Source organism: Pezoporus occidentalis, unplaced genomic scaffold (genome assembly GCF_034315485.1).
Source record: "Pezoporus occidentalis ecotype Australia unplaced genomic scaffold, CSIRO_AGI_Poc_V1 ctg73, whole genome shotgun sequence".
NCBI classification, from domain to species: domain Eukaryota; kingdom Metazoa; phylum Chordata; class Aves; order Psittaciformes; family Psittacidae; genus Pezoporus; species Pezoporus occidentalis.
Window position 1 is genome coordinate 113,569 of NW_026916082.1, and position 23,279 is coordinate 136,847.

General features: G+C 42.0%; 1 protein-coding gene across 2 annotated transcripts in view; it reads left to right on the forward strand.

The window, feature by feature from the left end:
- ARMH3 (armadillo like helical domain containing 3) overlaps nt 1-23,279 on the forward strand; it is a 130,939-nt gene that overhangs the window by 70,303 nt on the left and 37,357 nt on the right. The gene's annotated exons all lie outside the window — the stretch shown is intronic.

The window sequence follows — 23,279 nt, forward strand, 5'->3', positions numbered from 1 at the left end:
CCACTGTCATCAGTTGTCACTGTAACTCTTTGCAGGGGCCTAAGCACATGCACATGCTCTCCTGCTTGTGCTGGTATTAGTGGTTTTTGCAAACTGTTCATGCTGTTAGGAGAAACATCAACATAACCATTGCCTGAAGATTCAGTTTGGGCACCAGGCTTGAGACAATACTGCCATGAGCCCATGGTGCTATTGGGTGCTACTCGTCAGGGAGCCTTGGGTAGGAGATTGCTGACATGTTGAAGGCATTGTGCTGCGGAGTCCTGTTTGATAGGACACAAAAGCATGGTTTCAAATGTGTATCATTTAGAGGGTGTCCAAAAGTGGGATGACCTTAAAAGTTTCTTGACAATCCTTTTGCCTGACTTTGCTAGACTTTGAAAGCCTAAATGCTTTTCATTTTGCTGCTTTACGTTATTAATAGGTCATCGCTTTGTGTGTTAATTACAGTGACATTTTTCTTCTCAGTAGTTGGATTATGGAAAGTTTTTGAGTCTGTGTAGGATGGGAAGGAATGCAAACTTTGTGGCCAAGGGAAGGGTGATTTCAAACTTCAGAACACTGAATTTCAATGGTGACTGGTTACTGTCAAAAAATGCTTCTATCCCCTATAGAAAATGTTGCTGGTAACTGCTTTTAAGGCAGGATAAATGCCTTTTATTCTAAACAAATTTGTGATGTTGCCCGCACTTTGGATGAGGAATTTTAAACTGGATCCTTCTTCCAGAAGGTTGTGTTGTGTTAATTAATGTAAAACTTGCTGCTGACAGAGGGGTGTGAATATGATATACTTAATATTATGTCCTTCTTGTGGTGTCTGAAAAAGCTTAACAGGGAGCCTGTTAAGCACGGCAGTGTACATGAGCAAAGGTTAATTGCTTCTACTTATACTTTCTTGTAATTATTTAATGTCCTTCTTATAATTTTGCAACACCATTTGCTTTGGAATCTGAACTTGACATTAATTTTTTATGGACATTTGAGATGAGCTTCTGTGAGGCAGGCATTCCCTTCAAAACTTGGAAAGCAGTAGGTCTGCTATATGTTGTTCTTAATTCCTTTCTTCATTACCGTTTGAAAGCTGTGGTTGCTTTGAGGCTAGCCCTTGTGTGATATTCTGAGCCTTGTTGAAGGATCAGACTGTACAGTTCTCACTGGATAGCACCGATTTTTCGTTGGTGACTTCCATGTATAAACTTCTGTCAGAAACGAAGAGCCACAGAAAAAGTCTTCTCCAAGATCTTGAGTTTGTCTGGAAAATAAAGTAGGTAGGATTGCAGTAAGAAGGGTTCTTCCCAAATGGTTTTCAGCATGGATGATCCAATACTGGAAGAGATTGCTCAGGGAGGTTGTGCAGTCCCCATCCTTTGAGTTACTCAAGTCTTGCCTTAACACAACCGTGAGCAAAGTGGCCTAACTGTCCTTATGCTGAGAATTAAATTGGACCACATAACCTCCACAGGTCCTTTCCAACCTAGCCCCTTTGATTTTAGAGAGCAGTCTCTTCACTGCATGGTCAAATCATAAAAGAAGCAAGAAAGCTTATTTTTTTTGAGTGCACTGTGCTTTATGTTAACTCTGGGTCCAACTAAAGGTGCTGAGTAGAGCACTTACTTAAATCAGTGGGAGCTTGTGATGCTTGGAGTCTATTTTATTTCTCTGACATACCAGTAAAGGCTAAAAACTAGGGGACTCGCAGTGTGTGTTGCTGCAGATGCTCTGTATTGTCTGCTGTCTATGAACTTACCAGTAAATTGAATCCTGCCGATGAGATCCAGCTATACAACTCAGTCATTTGTGAGAAGAAACTATTCTCAGTATGATTAATGCTGTGGTTGATGATGGGGACAGAAAGCACTTCTTTGAGTAATGTCTATAATGGCATATTCCCCTGCGTGTATGTTTTGAAGAAGAGTCTATGGTTATTTGAAATTGAGGGCATTTAAGAGGCAGTTAATGACAAGGGAAAATGATAGCTAGGGTAGATTAATTGTTAAATGAATTGTGCCTGCACTTGCTGTCATTTTAATGTGTTATCGGTCTAATTGTAAGTATAATGCTGTATAGGCATCAGGAAACAGAATCGTGAGCTTAGGTTCAGGTCAGAGACGTTTAAAGGCTTAGCCATGAGGAGTTTTTCCCAAGTGTAGCCATCTTTTACCTGTGGGCTTTTTTGGCTGCTTTTCATGTTTGCCCTCTTTCCTCTGGAGTACTGAAATCTGTATTTTGATTAATTTTGCTTTTATAAGTTTTTTCCCATGCTTTTATTTGACAGTGCAATAAAGCAATATTTTCTCATCATCATTTTAATATGAGTTTATGAGCTTTGTTTTAACTGCTTTGGGGATGAGATGGTACTAACTGAACTTAGTCTGGAATGTAGCTTATGGAGATATATATATATACACATATATATTAATTACACTTTATCTCTAGGACTATTTATTTAACTTTGATTTGGCATGGGGCTGCTTTACATTCATGCCTTCAATCTGAGTGGACCAAAAGGAAAATCATCAGGGCAGAAGAAGACTGAAAGCAGCCAGGCATAGGTCTCATACTGTGATTACTCTGGCAGTGGGGCAGGAAGGCACTTGCAGAAGCTGTATGTCTCTAGCAAGTTTTTTTCACACACAGCCCATAGCCTCCCTTGAGTGAATTTTGTGTGGTTTTATTCCTTTGGTAAAGTTTAGTGGTCCCTATTAAGGCTTAGATGCACTGATTGGTGTTTGGGGCCCTCTTTCCTGTTCGATAACACTTTGTTTTTTTTAAAGCATTTGTTGTGTTTGGAGGGGAATCAGTTTGGGCTCAAGGACACCTACAAGATGTGAGCTTTGATTGCTTTCAGCCTGCTTTCAGCCTGCTAATCTTCATGATCCAAACTGCCCAATCAAGCAGAAGAACAATAATACCCTCTACACAGTAAGATAGGAAAATACTCGACAGAGGGCTTTACCTAGGAAGAGAGGAGGCCTTGAAATTTATCTGCTAGGAAGTTAAACTCAGATGGGGACAAGTGCGGGTACAAGCAACAGCAATCACTACTTCTTTCTAAAGGACACTTGGTGTGTGCTTTGCTCAGTCCAGCAAAGTGAAAACTAAAGGTTACTACTAATGTAGTGGGAAACAGAAATGATGTAGAACAGCTTTTGAAGTTAAGAGGCAGTTTGTAGTGTGAACAAATGGGCAGGTGGGGGTATCATGAATAAATAAAAGTTGGAAGTGAAAGGATTTCTAACATTAAAAGCACTGAGGGACTGGGGCAGTCTTGTGACATGTTGGTATATTTAGTAGTTATATATCATACTGTAGATAGTATGATGCAATGTAAACTGATCTAATTCCATTTAAAACTGGTCAGGGAAGGATTATCTTGTAGCTGAGAATATGAGAGGGTGTAGAGAGACAGAATCCCAGACTTGCACCAGGAGGAGCCCAGGTAAGAGATGTCTGCTGCGGTTTTCAGTGAGCAAGGGTTGATTTGTATTTTATTTATTAATTGTAAATTCCCCCATCAATAATGTTATCAGCTCCAGGACATTACAGAGATGAGTCACATCAGGTTGGTCAGTGGATTAGGACATTGCTCAGGTAGTCTGGTAAATACTGTTGTAGTGCTTTCCTAAGTATAAGGCTTGTAAACACTTTTAGCTGCTTGTTGCAAATTATTTGCTTCCTGCACCAGTGGTTCGGAACCTGTTAGTGTTAATAGGCTAGCCGGTTCAAAAAGGCTGATGCCATTCCCTCCTGTCAGTCAGGGATCGCTTTTCCACTAACGGAAGACAGTAAATGCCTTCTGTAAAATTCAGGGGTTGGCTAACAAATTGCAGTTTAGAATACATTACAGATGATGAATGTGATCTCCTTAAAGGGAAATCTATTCGTTTGACTTAGTGCTTTTAGGATTAATTGCTTGCCAGATTAAATTGCTCCATAAAATGCATGCTACTTTATTCGCTCTCTTCATGATGAGATTAGCTAGGCCATGCTGGCTCTTTGTTAATTACAGTGGTATTTTCTTCTTCAATTTAATTATTAAATTGTTTAGCACAGCAGGCTTTCTCCTAGCCTCAGGAAGGACGCTTGTATTTTTCTTTTGACCACTGTTTTATAATCTTACTGTCCTTTTTCCAGATACAGTCTGGGCTTCCTATGTAGACATACCACTCACTGTAGAGTTTTCTGTTTTCTTTGGTCTGCTGCTGAAATACAGGAACTGTACTAACTGTGCATAGGCTCACCATGTGGCAGTGTAGGGCGAGGAATGAAGCTGTGGAGGCAAATTTACCCGAACAGGAATTTGTACGGGTACTGAGTCTCAGCTTTCTGCTTATTTTGAAAATTGTGAAGCTCACTGAGTGGGAAGAATGGTTGCTTTTTGACTCACCTGGAAAATCAGAGCTATAGCATAGCTGTATATAGATATATAGCTATATATATAGATATATAGCTATATAGCACATAGAAAACTATGTAGTATTCTCTGTGCTGATTCAGGACAGATTTGGAGGGAAGAACCATGTATGCTTTCTTCCTTCTCAGAGACTGTCTCTTTACTCATTAACCATACCCAAGACTCTTTCTGAAAACCTACAAAATGGAAACACAAGAGGCTGAATAGCACCAGAATTGTGGTGATAGCCTAAAATTATCAAAGAAGGTCAACAGTAAATAATTTAAAGAAAATTTAAGGAAAAACTGGTTTAAGTTCTCTTTATAAAACTTGCCTCATCCTTTACAATTGTAGTTCATTCTCCCTTTATCAGTCAGGGACCCAACTAGTTGCGCAAGTACCCGCCACATGTATGCACTAAATAACCCACAGCCTTCTGCAATACTCAGCCTGAGATTTTCATATAATCTAATGTTCCCACAGAAACTTTACAGTGGCTCTGTTGTAAAGCTGTTGATTTTCTTTTTTTTCTTTCTTTTTTTTACTGACATGCTCCTCTACCACTCTAGATGAAATATTTAATATGCACCAACTAAACTATTACTTGTGGTGTTTAAAATCATTCAAGTCTCTGGGTCTAAAGTGGAGCTTCTCTCTTACCCAGCTATATCATTTTCTTTATTTGCTTCTCAACTCAATCCTTCTCCCTCAGTAAATAATGTATTATCTTCTATAGGAATTGATTCTCAAAGGCAAGGCAAGTCTTTCATTTACTGTGTATCCAGACTTAAAAATTCAGAAAGGTGTAGCAGAACTAGTAAAGTTTCACAAATGGGCAGCAAGAATGACTAAAGGTATGGAAACAGATGTGTTATAAAGAATATTTATATACATGACAAGTTTTCAGGCTGGAAGAGAGATGGCAGAGGTAATACATATTAAATTAAACATTAAATGTCATAGAGAAGATGAAGAGGAGCTACAAGAAGACAGTGCATCAGAAAATCTGATAAGCTCAAACTAGAGGTACTGCCTTATGCAAAACTTACTTGAGATGTGGAATACCTGAAAGGTTATGCAGATTTAAAGCAACAATTATACAAATTAATGGAAGAAAACTCCATCATGGGTTACTGATCGTACAGGTATCACCTCTGCCTCATATATCATCTTGAACTGCATGGGGCTGGATGTAAGAGTTCTTTCTGGGGCAGTATCATTTTATTCTTGTCTGCTTTTATGCAGTTACCTGAGTTCCCATTTCTAGACAATGAGCTGGCCTTTGCTACCTGGCTCAGTATGGCAGTTTTTAATGTTTACATAATTTTTATCTGTCAGCAGCTTCTCAGGAATCAGCTATTTATTTCAAAGCTTTTACCAATGGTAAGGCAACATGCCAGCGTCCCCATCCATCCACTTCAAGACTGAAGAATTACATTTCACTTGCAATCACCCATCCAGGTTGTACATGTGGCTTGTTAAATCTGTCACTACATTCAAGTTAAGAAGGCTGAATTCCCATGTTAGGTGGCTATAAGGGTTCATTGTTATGTGGGGGAGTCCCTTAACTACATTTTAACCCACATCAGCTTTGTATGCAGAAGAGAAGGCCTCCAAGCCTTTCTGTGGCTTTCTCCTGCTGCTTGTGTGTCTGTGGTAATTAGAAGAGTCTAAGGAAGGGGACTGTACTTTCCTATGAGCTGGTCTCCAGTCTTAGCAGCCTTTTGCTCTTTTCTGGAAGTGGCAGAGAAGTGTGTCATTTTCTGAAGCACTGGTGGAGAAAAAAGTAGAATGTTTAACCATGGAAAATTCTTCTTCCCTCATGATTTACTTTAGGATTTCAGTCATTTATCTTCACTGTTCCTTTTTTCTCCAGAAAGAACTCATGGAGAGCTGTCAGGATCATGAACTCATAAATCTCATGAAAGTAAAACATGTGCCAGCTGAGCAAGGCATGATTTTAATTAAGGCTAACAGGGTTTTCTGTCCTTTTTTCTTTCTTGTTAGCCCTGATCCAAATGTAAGTCTTTATGAATTCAGTAGCCTCCTGTTTGTCAGCTAAAGAAGGCTGAGTTGGTGGGACCTTTTGAGACTTCTTAGGTTTAAACAAATAAAAAAATTAAAGGCTCTAGGGTTTTTTATTTGGTTAAGGGGACAAATCCGTTACTGAGCCTTTGTAGAGCAAGGAATTGAACAGGGACGTAATCTGTTTTTTCTGTTGTAGGTTACTGTTCTAAAGGAAGTTTATGTTGGGTAATTTATCATTCATTCCTTTTCCTTCTGGCTGCTGCTCTTCCCCATGTACTGCTCTATAAATACATGTTTAAAAGGGTCTTTTGCTGAAATCTCTGAAGAAAAACTTTGATTTCACTGAATAAAAAACCCCACAACCTATCAGGAATACTCAGTGCACAGGTTAGGTGGGTTAGGAGAGCAAATGGATCTCTCCTAAGCAGAAATCTATGGGAGATTTCTGCTTAAATGCCTCATATAATGATCTGTTCTTTGTGAAGACCAGCCAAGGTGAATTGAAAGAGTATTATCTGGAAACAGGCAGATGTAAAGCCATGTATCTGACTGTCATTTGCCACCCCATGCTGGCCCAGCTGTGGGCTATATCTGAATGGAGGTGGGAAGGGTCTTTCCCTCACTGAGGAGCTAAGGCTTTGTGGCTGCTGCTGGTTCTCCTGCCCAGTGCTGGTCTTGCAGGCCAGTTCCATCCAATGTTTGTGCTACCTACAACAAACACCAATGCAATGAAATGCTGAGAAATGTCTCCTTTGGAGCACACTGCTGACCTGACTGACTGCCAAACTGAATTTGCCTCTCATCCGTTTCTTCCCCAGTCCATGGTGCCTCTGGCAGGGAAAGCCATCTGTGTTACAGCCTTTTTATCTTCTCCTGGGGAGGGAAATGAAACAAAGCTATCGTATTGCTTGCAGTCTGTTGTTGTGAAACAGTTTAAGCAACCTATTGCATGCAAACCTAGCCCTGTTTAGCCTCTGAATGAGGCAGGTACAGTACTTACTGAATGGTTTGGTGCCAACGGTATCTTTAATTCTTGACTGACTATGCAAAGCTTTCTTTCTGTGTTACCAGTTATTCCATTGAAAGAGTTTGCTTGGTGTGGAACAATGCTGTGGCGGAACCCTGCTAAGGCCCCATCTGCTAAGAGCTTGTATTGATTTGTGTCTTAGTTTATAAAAGCCTTCAATTTTCCTTGTGTAAATGCCATAAATAATGCAGATGTACTAGATGAAATGTGCTGTAGGAACATCCTGGAAATCATTTTGGTCTGGGGTGAACTGAGCTAACCTAATAATGGATAGGAGTTTCTCAGTAGCTGTGAAGCAAAAAGTAAATTGTCTTATTCTAGCTTTAATGTATTAGTCAATACACAGGAGTAAGAAGATAGGTATTTGAAAGTGGTAATCAACTTTCTAAAACAAGAATTTTTAATGTTAAAATATTACAAAACTTCATTTGAAACTGGTTGTAAATCATATATATTCACACAGTGGAAGTACAGTAAAATCCAGTTCCGTGCCCGTGATTTATCTGCATAATCCTCTCATTTGTATGCCTCTCTGTCAGAAGGACTGCAGTGCTTCAGAGGCTATATGTATATATACACTAATAAATCATTTTGCCCACTCATACCAAACAGCCATTTTGTGCTAGCAACATTGCAGAATGCATTTTAGTAGGGGACATTGATGAATAATTTGTCCTTTTGAGATTCCATTGGCTTTAGGGCACCAAAGTGTATTTCAGCTTGGACTACATCCAGATCTGTATGAGAACTCTTTGGCAGTCTTGTAGAAAGTATATGGGAGTTTTAGAGGTGACCTGTTTTTTAGAAATTTAATTGGATTTTTGCTCCTTTTTTTATGTCAGTTATGTGTAAAGAAAAAGGAGGAAGGATGTGGTAGCTGTTAGATTGTTCCATAAGAAATATCCAGCATATCAAGACTGACTTTTCTTCAAAGTGGTCATGTGGTCAAGTCTGCAGCTTGGGTTCTTCTCTGCATTGAAGAGATCGACTGATGGATAGTGGCTCCTGCAGAGGAGAGGGAATATGGTTGTATGCTCATAAATACATTCTAATCAATGTTTCCCTGGCAGTTACTTGTTAGTTATCACAGTTGCAAGATGAAGAATGTGTTTACATGCTATTAGCATTGTTAATTGAGAGGAGACATGGATAGAGCCTACTTTCAGAGCTGAGACTTGTCTTCTTGTCACATTTCTGCACTGATGTCCTCGAAACTGCTGAGGTGATCAAGCAGCACATTCCAGACTACAGTAATTCTGCATCAAGTTGTCCAGTGTCAAGTACTTTGTCTTGGCTAAAGCAGACAAGCCATATGAACCAGGTTGCTCATTGGCAGAGAGTTTCTAGGAATTTGGGATCATATGTGAGCATTCATTACCAAAGGAACTCCAGGTGCCCAGAAGAACTTTGAGAGCTCTGGAGCATTAGCGCAGGGGCAGATGTCAGAAGTCATTGAGATTATTTCAGGTCAGACTTGGCTTTACATTTTCCCAGTTGGTTCTCCAAATATTTTTTGCTGACAAGCATACATTATAGCTCATCTGGAAAACTTGGAGACAGAAGAGAGAAGGGGGATTTAAGAACCTGCGTGTGTTAACTTTATAGCAGAGATTACCGAAGTTCTATGGACACATGAATCTCATGTTGTTTCTTTTGGAGCTAGCAGTGTGCATCAATAACAACGCTGTAGAGCCCAAGAATAAGTGATGCACTTGTCTTGGAGCATCCGCAGCAGGCAAAGATGTTGAGGTTGCACTTCCTTAGGTGATGAATATGAAAATAGTGCTATGTATTAAGGTTGGGTTTTTTTTCAGTGATCAGGAAGAGCATAATAATTTCTGACAAATTTTGCAAGTTACTGGAAGACTGACAAAAGGTTAAATCGTGGCATAAATGGGGCAGTGTGATCTGAGTTGCTTTTTAACCCATCAGGCTGTGCAGTTCATGGAAAAAGCAAGTGCCAGCCTCAAAAGGAGGCAGTATCTTGACAAGCAGTGACTCAAGGAGCAATGATTGGCAGCTTTACTCTAGATCCCTCATGAAATGTTCAGCTAAAAAGGTTTATTTGACCCTTGAAATATTATCAGGAGCAGGAAAGTGATTTTATGATCATATATGTTTTGCAATTTTGTCTAGTGTCTGCTTCAAAAAGTACATTGAAAGACTGGAGGAAGAACAGAGAAGCCTCAGTCATGAGAGGCCAGTAAAAATGCTTTCAAGATCTCAGTATCTTGGTCTCTTTGAAACAAAACCTGAGGTATGCTCTTTAGAGTGATAGAGCGTCTCGTGAGAAGACAGAATGCCAAAACAGAAAAGTAACCTAAGGCTAGACACTGAAACCAAATTGAAACTGCAAATTAGGTACCCATTTTTTAATAGGTAATTAACCATTGTAATAAATGACAGGAGGGATCTGGTTGTTTTTTTTCCCCTTTGTATCTGATCAGAATACCTCTGTAAAAGGCAGCCTAGCTACTGGCAGGGGACTACATAGTGCAAGGATAATGGCAAAAAATTCAACAGCCTGTGATACACAGAGGCTTGGATAAGCTGATCTACTGACTTGTATTTTGTGAATCTCTTAGACGGGATCAAGTAACTCGGTTTGCCTTTAAAACTTAACAAATTCACTCTGGATTCCTGTGCTTTCAGTTTGTGTTTTTTCAATTGAGAGAATTCTTCTCCTGTATATCAGCATTAGACCTACTGAAATTTACCCGTGCAGCAGTTAAACAGAAGGGCTGTCCTGTGGCTTTGAGTTGTTGCTGTTAACACCACAGGACAGAGGTGAGATTCAAGCAGATATCAGTGGGCTGCAAGATTCCCATTTTTCTGCAGTTTGCAGTTACCACGATGGCATTGCTCAGTCAGTATGGGCCAGGCTGGAGGAGCTGTGCTGCAAGGAAGTGTAGAGAAATCACTTGCTAGCTTAACCTTCTCGTAGAAATGTCATGTTTGTGATTTATATTTTCAGCCATACATGTTTCAGTTTTCATGGGGGGACAGGGATTTTGCTCATTGTGTTTCAGAATGGCAAGAATTTTATACTAAGTTGTAACAGCAAAAGAAAGCTACTGTGCTTCAGAGGGTCTCTTTAAGTCTGTTTCTTAAATAAGCTTTTACTGAATGAGTTTTGCTCAGCCTTCCATTTTTGTTTGTGGAATTAATGGACACGAGCAATAAATCATGCTGGGGATTGGCCTCAAACCCAAGAAATTAAATACCTTCTTTATTTCAGCAGTGTCTCTCTTTTTATTATGCACATACATTATTGTTATTGTAGCATTTGTGTTCTTAAACACTGTCATCTTGAGGATGCTTGAGTCTTTAGGCCAGAACAGGTCCTGCTTATCAACTTCAGGGTCTACAGCCTAAGATACTCCTAAGAGGCCCCCAACTCCATGCGTACAGCCACTCTGCATTGAACACGACTGGCACTGCCTATAGCAATGCAAAGTAAGGCAGGAACTGAATCTGAATCTTAGCGATGCTCACCACCAGGGGAGAGTAAACTGTGCCGCACTCTGCCCCAGTCCAGCGCACTGTGGTGAATCCTACTAGAGCTGGAAGAGAACACGACCTTTAGCAGCAAAGTGACTGATTGCAGTTTCCCTGAAATGGCTAAAACCACTTAAAAGTGATGGTATAATTGATGATATGTTAAAAACCATTTAAGGAAACAGGAAAGGCTGTCAATACTTGATGCAGCTCTATTACTGGGTCATGAAGAGCTGATCCGAAGGAGTATCTAAAGCCCAGTACAGCCTGTTTTGGAGCTTTCATTAGCTTGAAATTGCAGAGAATCTGTAGGGCTACAGGTTTGTCTTTGCTCTTTTCATGCCACCTCTTAACTCTGCCTGTTGAATAATGGCAGAGATGTTTTGGGACAGTAAGGCATTCAGGTTTGTTGATACTCAGAGATTTGCCATTGCTGTTCAGGAGGTTAAGCACCTTGTTTACTCCTGCTCTCCTGCATGACTTGTGTTAAGGCAAGAGGTTGTTTCTCGCTGGCTCTCCCTGTTCATCACCGTGCAGAATGACGCCTTAGAAGTCCCCTGAATATTAATTCTTCAGGCTTTCTTAGGATTGTGGGAAGTAAAGGTCAGGGAAAGTATATTTGCTGTCATTAATACAGAACGATGAACACTGAGCAATCAACAGGTGTGCCAGCCTAACATATTATGCCCCAAATTTAGATCTGTTGTCAGCCCCTCTGGCCTCCTGCCAGGGGCCTATGGCCAGGCCTATAGCCACATTTAACTTGCAGTGATGTTCTGTACGCAGCAGTTGTACGTCTTCTCCAAATGCAGAGATGCAGCATCTGGAGGTTTAGAGATCCATAGCTCTCGAGCTGAGCTTCCTGTGCTGTGGCAAGAGGATTCCTGCTAGAAGGGGGAGGTGAACCGTTAGTCCTGAGCACCTAACGTGTCTGGTGTGTGTGTAGCACCTCTGGGATAACATATTTAAGAAGTGAGGGGAAACTGTGCAAAGGAAGCTGGAGAGAGGAGTGGGAACATGTGAGAGAAGCAGCCCTGCAGACCCCAAGGTCAGTGCAGAAGGAGGGGAGGAGGTGTTCCAGGAGCCAGAGCAGAGGTTCTTCTGCAGCCCATGGTTTAGCCCATGGTGAGGCAGCTGTGCACCTGCAGCCCAGGGAGGTCCATGGTGGAGCAGATTCCAGCTGCAGCCCAGGGAGAACCCCATGCCAGGGCAGGGGGAATGCCCAAAGAAGGCTGTGACCCTGTGGGAAGCCCAAGCTGGAGCAGCTCCTGGCAGGACCTGTGGCCCCATGAAGAGAGGAGCCTGTGCTGGAGCAGGTTTGCTGCAGGACTTGTGACCCCATGGGGGACCCACACTGGAGCAGTCTGTTCCTGAAGGATGCACCCCGTGGAAGGGACCCACACTGGAGCAGTCTGTTCCTGAAGGATGCACCCCATGGAAGGGACCCACACTGGAGCAGTCTGTTCCTGAAGGATGCACCCCGTGGAAGGGACCCACACTGGAGCAGTCTGTTCCTGAAGGATGCACCCCGTGGAAGGGACCCACACTGGAGCAGTCTGTTCCTGAAGGATGCACCCCGTGGAAGGGACCCCTGTGGGAGCAGTTTGTGAAGAACTGCAGACTGTGGGAAGGACTCACATTGGAGAAGTTCAATGGAGGACTGTCTGCTGTGGGAGGGGCCCCATGGTGGAGCAGGGGAAGTGTGAGGAGACCTCCCATGAGGAGGAAAAAGCAGCAGAAAAGTATGATGAGCTGCCCAAAAACCCCTGTTCCCTGTTGAAGTAGAGAATTTGGGAGTAAAATTAAGTCCAGGAAGAAGGGGAGAGGGGGGAGATGAGATTGGTTTTATTTCTCATTATCCTTCTCTGTTTCGATTGGTAATAAACTGTTTCCCCAAGTTGAGTCCGTGATGGTAATTGCTGAGTGATCTCTCCCTGCCCTTATCTTGACCCATGAGCCTTTCATTTTATTTTCCTTTCCCTGTCCAGCTGAGGAGGGGGGTGAATAAGTGGTTTTGGTGGGCACCTGGTGTTCAGCCAGGGTCAACCCACCGCAGCTGTTGAAGCGGCAGTTAATCCCTTTGATACTGACTTAGTCCTATAATCATCTGACCTGTTATTTAAATTAGTAATCAAAGGTCTCTAATGATTTGCACAGTTTAATTCCTTTAGGAATCTTGTAAAATACAAAGAAATTTTGCCATGCAAGCTTACACAGCACTGGCAAGCTGGTTGCAAAGAATGCTTTTTAAATAGAGTTAGGAAAATGATGACTTAAGTGCAGTGTGGGTGAAGGGAGCATGGGGTTTGGTAGATGAACAGTAAGCAGCCTGATTGCTTTATGTTGCACTAACAGGTTCTTTTGCTGCAAGTTTGACTAGAGATTTTGGAGCAAGATTTTTACAGTGTTTTACTTGGCAATAAATGCTGTATCAGTTGGGCTGGAGCTGTGTTTGATGTTTGTTAAATCGTAAGAAATTTCTGAGTGTGTGCTTATCAATAGTAAGTAATTATGCATATGCTCAGGATGAATGCTAGCCAAGGTAACAGAAGCTGTGCAGATTTTTCTCCTCTGTAAATGTGGGGGAATGTGCAGCATTGCTCACAGAATTATTGGTAGTTTAAAACTTCGTAATAGTGACCTATGTATGTCCTGAGTGCCTTTTTTGGTAAGAAATGTCTGTTCCTCCCTATTTCCCAAAATGATTAAATTGAGCAGCTTTCCCTTCGCAGTGTATGGCAGCACTGCTATCTCAAAGGTTTCTAGTGCTGAGACGATATTGCTTAATGCTCATTTGCAGGCATCACCAGGAAAAAGTCCTGGCCCCTTGCATGCAGACTGAAGAGTGGTGAGGTGAAGCAGGAACAGGAATCAGCCTGCTATAGCAACCAGGGAAGAAGTGTTGCTTTCAGTCTTTGAATGGAAGAGCTTAAAAGGAACTGAGGAAAAATGAAATATTTGAATATAAGTAATCAGCACTGCATTTTTGCCAATGAAAGTGTAATAGTAAAATGACAATTCAAGATTTCAGCAGCCTATTAATGCTTCGGTTGTTTTGCTAGAGCTATTATGAATTGAAGAGAGCTTGTAGAAATTAATGCAACCAAGTGTGACTTTCTTTTTGGTATTAGTTATTTTGCAAATAGCTACAATGCACTTGGCTCTTTGCCTCAAGATTGCTTGTTTTTTCCTGTATTTTCATTTCATTATGAGTAACATTTCTTAGTGTGGCCCCAGCTATGGTTCCTGAACTTGGGAAGTTGTGTGGTCTTCCTCATCTGTGGAGTGTCTGCAAACCTTGTAGCAACAACTGAATACATGGATGTTTTGTGTTGAAAAGGAAAGGAGGTGATAAAACACAGTCTGGGTTGGAGGTTGGCCAGGGAGGTTGGGCCAAGGTCTGTAAGGTTTAATTGGAGATGCTGATTTAAGAGTAGTGCAGCTTAAGATTTGCAAAGAAGCCAGCTTGAACTGTCCAGAGTTATTGCCCTGTTAAAACTGATGTATCCCTCCAGTATGTGTGTATTGGCTATTGTAAGGAAAAGGGAGAGGCAAATCTTTAGCTCTCTTTTTCATAGAGAAAAGCCCAGGCCTCCTTACTGCTTGCAGATCCTCTGCCACTTGCTTTATATCACATGTAGCTGATTAAAAAACATGTGGCTTTTTTTTTTCTTTCACATTATGTTTTTTCTCAAGATCCTTGGAAAACACTCCAAAAATGTTAAAGCATAAACCCCATCAGTAACAGAACACTGTAGGAGTTGGGCTTTTTCTTTAACTTGATTGATAGGAAAACATCAGCAATTAACTTTGAAATGTTTGGTGCTCACCTGTTTCTTAGGCTAGAGAACCATACTTTGCTTTAGAAATAGAAAATGCATTTCACTGGCCTTGCTTTCAGTGACACCCATGCAAAGAACAGAGAAGAAAAACTAAACATGGGTATAAATTACAAAACCAAAGCTTTGAGGGAGAGGTGAGCACAGATATACATGTCAGGTGTGATGGTGGGTGAGAGGGGAGTTGGGCATTTGAAAAGAAAATAATCTTCTCCTTCTCTGTGTGACATGGGAGAGTCTGTCCCCCAAAATCTGTCCTTCAGTGGCCAATTCAGCTGAATGGGTTTTGTCAACATCTGCCTGAAATTTGGTGCAGAATAAGGTTGTGCAAAATAAAAGTAAAAACCAAAACCACCTCAATACCACTGAAGCGATTCTGAAAACCCTTGGTGTAGGCAGGTGATTCAGAAAGTTGCCACTTGTCTGTGTGGCTGTGATGAGTTGACCTCAGTTCTTTTGTCCTCAGTGTTGTCTGATGAACTATGAATGTATGCTCACAGCCTGGCTTAGGGTTTAGCATTTTACTGTGCAGTCACAAGGGATTTAAAACCTGCCTGTTGTCAGTAACTCTGTTCAGCTCTGATAAATCTCTTGCTTCTTAGATACTGAGAGTAGAGATCTCAACAAAGAGTAGACATTTGTGAGATCTGGAGATACCAGTATGGGGGGAGCTTGCTGCTTTTTGGGGAGGCAGGTCTGGTTAAGGAAGGTAAACAGGAAAGAAGATGGGTATGCATGAAATATGTATGGTGAGGTGAAGCTGTCCACTAGACTGTAAATCAGGCACAGTGTCTCAGAAAAACAGTATCTAAACTACTAATCCTCCTGCCTTTCAGACACGAGATAAATACTGTAACATTCATTCAGCTGTAGTGCTGTTTGGCTCTACAGCTTTCCTTGCCATTGAAAACCAAGTTCACCTTGTCCCAAATGACGTGTGATGACATCTTTGTTGAGGATGTGGTATTCACTCGGTGTGTGTGTGGATGTCATCAGAGTCTATGCTTTAGAGTTGGTCCTGGATTTTGAAGGCAAGATGTTGCTTTAGGCGCTTCCATCAGGCATTTCTCAACAAGTGTGATTCTCATTTGCACCTATCTGATGAGAAAATATTGAGAGGTTTGGCACATCTTGTCTTTTCAGAAGATTGGACTGTAAATAATGTGTTTTGTTTGGCGTGGTAGTTGGTGGTGTCTGCAAGGTTAAGATTGTAAACTCTTTTAGGTTTACATGGCTGTGCAGGTACAGCCATAGCTGACATTTGATGTAATTAATTAAATACCATTGTGGGACTCAACTTCATTTCCTTTGTGAAATAGGTTTGACTGTAGTTGACTCTTGCTTAGGCAATGTTCCTTCCCCCTCTCTCTTACTGTCATTTAATATCCATCTACTTCACGACTAGAGTATATTGTTGTAACTTGTTCAATCCAGACAAATACCCATGCTTCAGTGCTTTTCTTTCCCTCTGGGATTTTTGTCACAGGCACAGATTTTGCTGTGAGTTGGTAAAGTAAGGTTGTTGTGACCTAAAGAGAGAGGTTTCTGTCATGCTGCCACAATCTGTAAACAGGATGTTCAGGGCATCATGCAATACCTGCACAAAAAGGGGTAACGAGTAGTTTCTGCACACTATAGATAATGTGGGTTTGATAGCAAGCGTTCTAAGTTAATTAGACTAGCAGCTGTACTCATTGCCTTTCTCAGAGAGCTTTAAAAGGTCCCAGTGGGATATTGCCTTATAAACTTCTTAAATTTCACTCTTTGCTTGGTATGTTTGGAAGCTGGTGTGTGCAGTCCCTGTGGCATTCTGCACTAAATGCAGCATCCAGTAAGCTAGACTTCCCGCTTTCCTAAAACATTCTATGATAAAATGCTAATTACGATACTAATGGGCATCAAAATTAAAATTTCAGGTTTTGGTCCTGTTTGAGGTTTTGCAATGTCTTGTGTCTCGGGAGATTTGGATGGCAGTCTGTAATGTGAATTGTGAAGCAGTGGTAGACGATCCACTTATAATGCTTGCAGAGAATAAATACTTGCCAGAAGCTCCTTATTTCAGGTCCTAACTAGAGAGGGTAGCTCTGCAAACCTGACTAGGGTGGATCTGCGAACCTCTCTGGTAAACCACTGTCAAATGCTTTTTTTTTTATTTTTTTCCCTTTTAAATTTTTTTTTTCTCCTCCTTGTTTTGTTTTTTCTCACCTTCTGGATTTGCTGTTTCTTCATCCCTTCTTGTTTGTTTTGTGGAGCGAGTTGCCATGTACATGGGGGAATTAAAAGCAGTTGTAGCTGAAGTGCTGTATTTGGTGTTGAGGCAGTGTTTTATGACACATTTCATTGCGCTAAAGCACCTGGCTAATAGAGAGTAGATAGTAGAGAGTATCCTGCTGTTTGCATCAAAGGGTGCTGAGGTACTGAAAGAACCACAGCCTGTTTGGTCTGTGGACTACATTTTCTGTTTGGCACATCTGAAGAACTTGTCTGGACAAATGAATATGCATGAGGTAAGACAACTGGGGAGCATGTGCTGCAGGAGAGGTCATTTAGACTCTGGAAAATATAGTTCCATATTAAAATTCTTAGTTATGGGTCTGTGCAGTTATTGAGGCATGACCACGGCCCTAGGGCAATAGGCACCTTCTAAAAGCACTATGAAGAAACCTTCTAAGGAGGGCTTCTCATTTTAGAAGTTGCTTGAAATTTCAAAACTGGCAACACAGCTGTGGAAGCACATTGTCCCTGAAATCCCATACACTGCTGTATCATGGTCAGCTCTCAGATCTTGAACGTGGTAGACTGAGTTGCAGGTTTTAGTGCCCAGCAGCCCAAGCCCAGAGAGCAGACTTTGTATCTGGGATGTTTCTGTATTCTGTCAAACAGCGCCTACAAACAGTTCTGCTTGTAATTAGAGGGGAGCAAGTATTAGTTAACTGCTGCTCTCTGGAACTGAGGAGTAATGGGGGACTGGCTTTTTAATGCTTTGACTTTGGGGAAAGTAAACTCTCACCATACTCTCATCGCTAGTAGCCAGATGTTTCAGAGCGATGAAATGTGCCATAAAACCCGTCATTTGATCGATCATAAATTACATGATCAAGATGAGAAATGAAGTCCTTATGAAATCACAGCTTTGTTGTAGAACAGTCAATGGCAGATTGGCAGAAGAGCAGGAACTCGGATCAGGTTGGTGCCCTGTGTTTCAACAGATGTTTTCACTCCCAGTGCCTAGGCAGTATTTTCTACTTCATCATTCATATCAGTTAAACTAGCAGTCCCATTGGTTATATATACTTAGAAATTTTGAAGCCTGCCTACTGTGAAAAGGGAATAGAAATCCTTCTAGACTTGTTTCCAGTGATGGATGGTGATAGGCGAGTCGATAAATTCCCGGAGTTGTAGTCTCCATTGAAGTTGTACAACTATCCTGAAAGAGTTAACTGCTCACCCATGAGGACTTCCTTAGTTAAGAAACCAAATAGAAGTTATTTAGTTGTGAAGGTGAAGGTATTTGATTTGTTTGGCTTAAATGTATGGACGTGAACTGTAAGAAGAGAAAATCAGCATATCCTAAAGCCATGATGATATCAGGTTAGTATCCAACAAACAGTGCAATGGAGAGGTGCACTGCAGAGCTGCATGATGGGTCAGAAAGCACATCCTCTGCTTTTGCCCTTGCAGAATGGAGCTTGGTAAAACAATGCCAAGAACTGCAAGAAGCTCTGTTGGTGCATGTACACTCTTTTGTCCTCTCCTTATTAAATAAATAGACCGTGTATCTCTCTCTGCCATGAAGCCTGTCATCACAATCAATAGGCTTAAGTATGGCAGCATTGAACAGGTGTAGCGAGCTTGTTTCTTCTGTGCAACTGCAGCAGTGCTGACTCTGGGATTTTCAGTGAGCTGTAAAGCAAGTGCTTTTGACTGAAATGCTGTTTTATTTTGGATTCTCCCTTGCAGTTTATTATTGTGTCTGGAAGATGTTGTGGACTTTCAGCTTAATGTCAGTGCTCATTAAGGTGCAGGAGCAGAAGAAATTTAACAGACTGGAGTTAAACCACAGTAGAAGGCAGAATTTAGTGCCTTGTTCCAGGGGGTTTACTTGCTTTTGATGCACACAGATTAGGTATGCAGGTATGATAGCAGTGCCTCATAGACATGTGATAAAATACTCTAAACCCTCTCATCTCCTGCCAGGTGGGGCTGTACATACGGAGTAACTCAATCTAACTGTTGCAGGCACTGAACAGATGGAGTTTTATTATCTTGAGGGCTGGGAGTGCGTAAGAGAGCAATGCCAGCAGGATCTTTGCCCCAAACTGCAGCTTGCTGAGACACAGCTTGCTGCGGGAAGGCTGGCTTATGGCTGTGAGTTTTGCACAGGCCATCACTATTGTGATGGCATGAATGAGGGGAAAAGGATAGGTGATTTGAGTCCATTTTGGTCTCTGTATTATGTGTAATTTACTTGCTGCCTTGTGCTTGAGCAGTTTCCAACATACCACATAGTAAAACACTTGAGCTCTTCTCACCTGGTTGGTTTAAAACACTTTGTGGAGGTGATTGTTCTTATTCCCATTTTAAAAAGGCAGAAGCTAAGGCATGTGAGAGGGAGAGGGAACTGCTGTAGCAGATCAGAGAAACTGGTCGCTTACTGATTCCTGTTCCTGAACAATAACCACCATGTCTCAGGTCTCCTTTCTCCTTTTTGTAGTAAAGCAGCTTTGTAAAGTGGAGTGTGACAAAAGACAACCATGTCTTTTACTGCTTCTGCCTGTTCATAGCCTTCATCATGGTACTAGAAGCTTAGTGTGTGCCTGGAGTATTTGTCCGCCTCAGATACTGTCAGTTTGTATTGCAGAGGAAAAGTGAATTAGCTGCCTTTTGCCACTCAGCATTACTTAATAAAGGCAGAGATGCATTCACTGTTGCCCAGCGCGCTGTGCTGGTGTGAGCATTCAGTTCAGAAGATGAACTGAATCCAGTAGTGGGTATAAGGTCAGCCTCAATTTCCTGTTTCCTTAATTTTCTATCAAGGTGTAAATACCAGCCAAGTGTTGCTGCTTCTCTATTCCACTGTAATAGGGTGTAGGAAGAAGTGAGCTTGGGGTGCTGCTTTTATTGTACAAGAAATGTTTGGGCATCCAGAAGAATATTATATGCCAGGCATTGCATGCTGCACCTGTAAAGAGGTGCAAAGACCAGGTTCATGCAATAAATGATTGCTCAGCATTCCCATGTCTATAGTAAGCTTCACAGCCTTCTGGTTCTTCCTTTAGCCTACTTTCAGCACCTCCAGAGTGCTCCATTTCACTTCTCAGGAGAAGAGGACAGTGTTGTCTCGTGGGACTCTGGAAGTGTTGCTGCTGTCAAGCAAGGGTGGATATTAGGCAGCTCATCTGCAATATCTTGATGGGGAGAGTTTGGAGGTCAGATAAAACGTGCTGAAGAAGTGCTGCCTGCCTGAGCATAATGATTTTGGTTTCCCTGCACATGGGAAAGACCAGCTCTTCCCAGACCAGCTGTGAAGTTAAGGTGGGCAGGGTGGTGTTTCTTGCCACAGTGGGTGCAAGTGGGCTTGAAGATGCTCATAATTGAGAGACTAGTAGCTCAGTGTTGCTGGTGCGTTCCATTTCTCACATATGATATTACTGCTAGTGGCAAATTAAATTGAGGAATTGGTTAACTCTTGTATTACTATGCATGCCATACCAGTTTTCATAGGAGCCCTTTCCTGTCAGCAGGCTCTGCCTCTTCAGTCCTTTGGCTTCTCTGAAGGACATCACTGGTTGTTTCTGTTTGTCAAGGAGTAACTCTACACAGCTTTAAAAGACTATAGAAAAAGCTTTTTAAACATCACCTACTGGCTGGAGAGTCACTGCAGAAGCAAGCCCTGTTGCAGTGAAGATGATGAGGGTGAAAATGCAACTCACCTCTAGGTATACCTTCTCTCTCCACAACTGAAGGTGAGAGCTGCAGTGGGATGTTTCCATTTTTTTGGGGAAAAAAAAGCTTAATAGGGCCCACATAGAGATTCCCCACTTCTTACCTTCCAGCCCATGTGTTTCTGAGGGAGAAAGGGCTAATAACAGTCAGTTCAATACTGCCCAATTGTTGCAGCCTCAAGAACAGCCGGAGTAGAAACTTTCCACCGGTCAGAGATTTCCAGTTTGCAGAGGACAGACTGCCCTGGGATCAGGTGCTGTTGCTGTGTACATCTCTGTCCTGCGGCCTTTTCACCTGTTTTTCTCAATCCTATCTGCCCTTCTGTCTGTTTTTTCCTATCTCTGTACGTCTTCCTGCAGTATTCTTTCTCTGTGTTTTTCCTGTCCTTGGTTTATCTAACTGAAGTCTTTCATGACACTCAGTAACAGCACTGTTAGATTTTCTGTTGCCACTCCACTTTTCTGAGCTTTCTTCGTTCTCTTGCACTTGAGATCATTAGCTCTCTGGGCAAAGCCTTTCTGCAACTCTGTGTTTGTACAATACCTGTTTCAGTGGAACCCGCTTTCACTGTGTAATAACTGGATTAATACAGCTAGTACAAATAAATGATCTTTTGGTGCTTTGGTTCCTAAATCAGGATGGAACACTTCATATTTTTCCTGCAATCATTCTCTTCTTCACAAAGAAATAAATGTATGCAGTAAACATGCAACAAATACATAAATGAAAGTGTCCTAAGGTGTTTCATCCTAAGGAGCATAGAGAGCTTCATTCATATATGTCTCTGTGTGGCTTCTGGCATCATGGTGTGTAGGTAGTCTGAAGAACTGATGGGAGATGTGTTGTTTTTTTGTTTTTTTTTTTGCACTAGTATGGCTGGTGTGTAAATGACTCTAGGTGGATAAAGAATGTGGGAATTGCTTGTGTCTGCTTTAGAGCACAAAGCATTAACCTCGATACAAGCCACTGGGAGCCAGTCCTTTAATTTCTGAGCCATTGTTTCACCTTCTGCCTGTTCAGCATCCTCCCCTTGTCTGGTGACAGTCTCCTCTTGTCATTTGACTGCTGAACTGCAGATCTGTCAGAGGAGGCAGTGTTGCTGAAGTGAAATCTCTCCAAGCATCTCTCAGTCCCCAAAATGCTCAGAAAATGTGTATGACAAATGGCAGCTAGCCCCGGAGAGGGACTTTGAGGTGTAGAGATATGTAGGTGTACACACTATCTAAGGCCAGCTGGGGAGCTGCGGTGTTTTATCTTTCAGTTGCCACTTTACCATCTCCTTGCTTTACAAAGGCACGGAAGGTGCTAGTGCTTCATGAATACCAAACACAAGGTTGGGTTTGTTTTGTTTTTTATGATTGATATGAAGATCTCAGTAGAGCACAGCACATCACAAGTCTTTTCCCAGCACTCTAACTGCTGCCTTCCCCCTCCACACAGGTACTGGCTGATATCCCAATAATCAAGGCAATCACAGTATTAAAACAAAACATTGCCAAGGCACAGTTGTTGCATGCTGGAGTGTGAACAAATGATGGCAAAGCTGCTATTATATTTTCCGTAAGGGGGAGACTGTGCTTAAAAGCTCCCGTCCCCTGTTGTTACCAGGATCAAATGGCTGTGGAGTGGCAGCTTTGCAAAGTGAAATTCCAGCTGTTACTCAATAGCCCAGGAGGCCAGTTGCTTAAAAGTATGCCCCAGGGACAAGGTGGATTTTGACAGATGGAAGAATAACAGAGGCATATCGGAGGAGCCGATGCAGAAAGGTGCTGCTGTGCAATAGCAGCTTAGGTGGGGTAGGGTTAGAATTTCTCATAGCAGATATATGGGGAAGGGTTGTACCATGTGCAGAGTGTGTCCTTGGTAGTGTGTGCTGGGCAGTAAGAATCTGGTTACACAGAGCCAGGATTGAATCCGAACTCTTTTTGCCCTTCTGCCCCAGGCTGCCTACAGGTTCAGAACAGCTCTGCAAAAAGTCAGGTTGGGAATGAATTCTTCATAGTGAAAAAGCAATCTTGAAACAAATTAAGCAGCTGAACTTCTTCCTCTAGTCACTGAGGAGCTGCCCATTTGCCTTTAGGGAAATGAGGAAGGAGACTTCAATTCTTTCTCTTCCTTAATGTCTGTTGATTCTTACTGCAATGGCAGCTGGTTGCTGGTTTTGCTTTCCCTGGGTGAATCCCAGCTGTGATTGCAGGTGCCGCTCCACTAGCTCAGATCCGAGCCGGGGCTTGTGAGCAGGCAGCCCGTGCTGAAGTGCTTCACAGCAGTGGATACAAATAAATGCTAAATCTGTTCCCTGGTAAATGTTGGAACCATGTGAGTGCACTGAACCCCTCTGAGCTGCCAAACCTTCTGTCAAGCCAGAAGTTAAGTTGTTGTAAGTCTGTGTTCCCTTTTCTTTCAATAGCTTGCAGTGCGTCCTGTAGGAGCATATAACTCCAGCCAGGCATGAAACATGGAACTTGAAAGCCACAGTGTTCAAGAGCCTGGGTAATGGAGAGTGTGATTGTGACTCATAGGAGCTGCTTCCCTGGTTGGATTGAAA